The following is a 3,202-nucleotide window of genomic DNA, read 5'->3' as shown; positions in this document are numbered from 1 at the left end:
GGGCGGAGCTCGCAAAGCCGGCCTGCGGGGAGGGGTCAAGTCGCAGCACCCCTCCCCCAAAGCCCGAGCACGAAGATTCGGACCCTGATCCCCGTCTGTCGCTCCTGGGGAGGGGCATCTCTGCACTCCCTTCCACGAGGAAGCAGAAGAATCTCAGCCGAACCCCCCTCCAGGCTAACTGTGGTAACGCCTCTATTGGTGAATGCTCGTTCTCTCTCCCCCCTCCCCCTCTCTCCCCCTCTCTCCCCCTCTCTCCCCCTCTGTCTCTCTCCCTCTTTCTCCCTTCCCCTCCTCTTCCTCCCTCTTTCTCTCTTACCCCCCTCTGTCTTTCCCACTGTTTCTCCCCTCTCCCTCTCTCCGTCCTCCTTTCCCCTTCTCCCCCTCTCCCTCTTTTACTCCCCCCCCCCCACGCCTTTCCACCTTAGTGGAGCCCGCATGGCAGAGAGGGAGGGAGGGAGGGAGACGGGGAGGCTACTACTTGGCTTGCGTCCCCCACCCCATGGGGCTGTGTGGCCCGTGCTTCTGGGTTGTGCGCGTGTTAGGCACGGACCGTTCTACCTGCCCAGGAGCAGGAGGGGCTGGCACCACCCCGCCCCCTGCTGCTGCGGGAACTGGTCTCCCCACCCCCACCCCACCCCCGGAGCTCTAGGGCCCCTCCTGCGGGAGGCCTTTCCTGATCTCCCCTCCCCCCAATCAGTTGATGTCGATTTTCACACCTCTCTTCGAATTTGGTTCCCTTTTCCAACCGCCGTACCCGCCCTTAAAGTCGGCGGATCCAAACAGGCCCGTGTGGGTTCCCCTCGCCCTGCTCCATCACCACTGGGGGTGACCCCCCCCCCCCCGCCCTTAGGGCTCCTGGCCCGGAGTCCTCCGAGACTCTGCACTCTCCCCATACCCCAGATCTTCCGAGGCCCGGGATGCCACCTTTGCGGTGGCTCTAGGACATGCCCCCTCCCTCCCATGGCCCAGCGAGGGGTGAGGCCAGGGGGATGCCCGCCTCAGGCCTTCCCCGTCCTCCATCAGCCTCCGAAGCGCTGCTCTCGCCCCGCCCCCATTCACCCCTAGGACCAAACGGACACCCGGCTTGGCTTGTAAGGCCCTTTGCAACTGGATCCCCTCTGGCCTCTCCAGTCTTTCTGGGGCCTCCCCCCCTTTGGTGCACTAACATTGACCTCCTGGCTCTCCCACAGACAAGGAAGGGCTTCCCGGAGAAGAGTCAGGGGAGTCCCGCCCGGGAGGAAGAGCCCTCCAGGTGGGGGGCGGCCCAAACCGCATCTGCAGCCCAGTGGTCACCGGATTGGGGGAGGGGGGGGGCGAGGGAGGCAGACAGAAGGGGGAGGAGGGAGAGAAGGGACAGAGAAGAGAAGGGGAAGAGAATGAGGAAGAGGAGAGAATGGTGGAGGACAGACAATAGGAGAGAATGGGAGAGGAGAGGAGAGAAGGAAAAAGAAGGGGCAGGGAGAGGGAAGAGAACACATGAGAGAGGGGGAGAGAGAGGAGAAGGGAGAGAGACACACACAGAGGGGGGAGGGAGAGGAGAAGACGCATGCAGAGAGGGCATAAGGTTAAAGAGCAAAGGTAACATGGGACTGGTTGTAAAGCGCTTTGAAGGGCAATCAGGGGCCACGGGTTGCAGCTTGAACAGGGGCTGGGGGAGGGGCCGTGGTCAACCCCCCCCCCCCCCCCAGGAAGAGCACTTGGGCAGAGCTCCGGGAGCTGAGGGCCCACCGCAGTGGGGAGAGACTGGAGGCAAGGAAACATGAGCCGGTGCTCCCCTTGCTGGTGGTGGGAACACTGGGAACAAGAGTGGGGGGGGGGACAGCGCGCTCCCCTTCGGGCCACAGGGACTTGGAGCTGTCCAAGAATGCCGGGAGAGAGCCCCTGGGGACGAGGACCCCGCCTTGGTCTGGGCGGTACCAAGCCCAGCACAGGGGAGGATGTGATTCCAACACACTGCTCAGGCTCCCCCTTTTACTCCTGCTCCAGGAAAGGGGAAGGCGCGGGAGGGGCGTGTGGCCAGTGGAGGGGACTGAAGAGAGCCCCTCATTTCTTTTGATGAAGAACTCTAGATGACTCCGAATGTACAACTCCATCAAGTTGGTTGCCCTCTTGGGGAGGAGGAAGGGCAAGGAGAGACGGGAAGTTTTAAAAAGAACCCGTGTGAAAAATTGGTTTAAAATCTAAAATTGGGGGGAAAGAAAAGGGGACGCAGACGTAAGTGCTTGACGGTGAGTTGCTTTGGTTGAGCATCCATGGGCAGAGACCCCGAACTGGAGGCTTGGCCAACACAGTGACCCAGCCAAGTCCCCAGGGCCTTGGGGGAAACCTCAGAGCGCCGACGCCAGTGGGACCAAACGGGCTCTTCTTCAGGCTCCAGTCAGCTTCACGCTACAGCGCGGGGGGCCTGATGACAGTGCAGCAGCGGGGCTCCCGGGAGGGAGAGCTTGGCCCCGTCAGCGCCCCAGAGAGCACTGGAGGGGCCGGGCTGCCTTCGGCCCAGGCCCCTGATGCTTTCTCCACGGTTTCTGGAGGCAAGGTGGCGACGGGAGCCTTTAAATACATGTCACATAAATATGGGACAGAGACGGGGAGCCTGGGGGGAGGGGACTCGTGGCTGGGAGCAAGGCTGGGTGGTGCCAAAGGGATGAAGCTGCTGCTTCTGCTGGGCTCCAAGGGGCAGCACCAGGAACGGCCGCAACAAGTGGAGGCAGCCCGAGGCGATGGCTGTCTGGTCCTTTTCCGTCCTGACTCCGTGCCCTCTCTGGGGGTTTCTCAACAAAGATGCGGAGGGGGTCGCCATTTCCTTCCCCAGCTCATCTTACAGATGGGGAAACTGAGGCAGACAGTGTTAAGTGAGAAGTCCCGGGTCACACAGCTAATAGCTGACATCCAATTAGAACTCAGGAAACTGTGTCCAGCACTCTAATCATGGAGCCTCCCTGCTGCCTCCGGGATGGGACTAATACTTAGTAAGAGGTGCCCATGAGTGCAAAGGGCTGCCTTGACAGGGGTAGCTTTAAGACAGGGTTGTGCAGGTGGAGGCTGGGATGGTGCAGTGGGGGCTTCTTCCAATTAAGAGCCCTTCCATATCCAAACGCCTCCAACTCCAAACCAAGAGCCGCTCAAACCGTACCTTCCCCCGCACGGCTGGGTGCTTGCCCCAGCCCTCCCCTCCCCCAGCCAGCCACAGGCCCCCTCATAG

Source organism: Sminthopsis crassicaudata, chromosome X, assembly GCF_048593235.1.
Source record: "Sminthopsis crassicaudata isolate SCR6 chromosome X, ASM4859323v1, whole genome shotgun sequence".
Classification (NCBI taxonomy): Eukaryota; Metazoa; Chordata; class Mammalia; order Dasyuromorphia; family Dasyuridae; genus Sminthopsis; species Sminthopsis crassicaudata.
Note: the sequence above shows the minus strand (reverse complement) of the source record.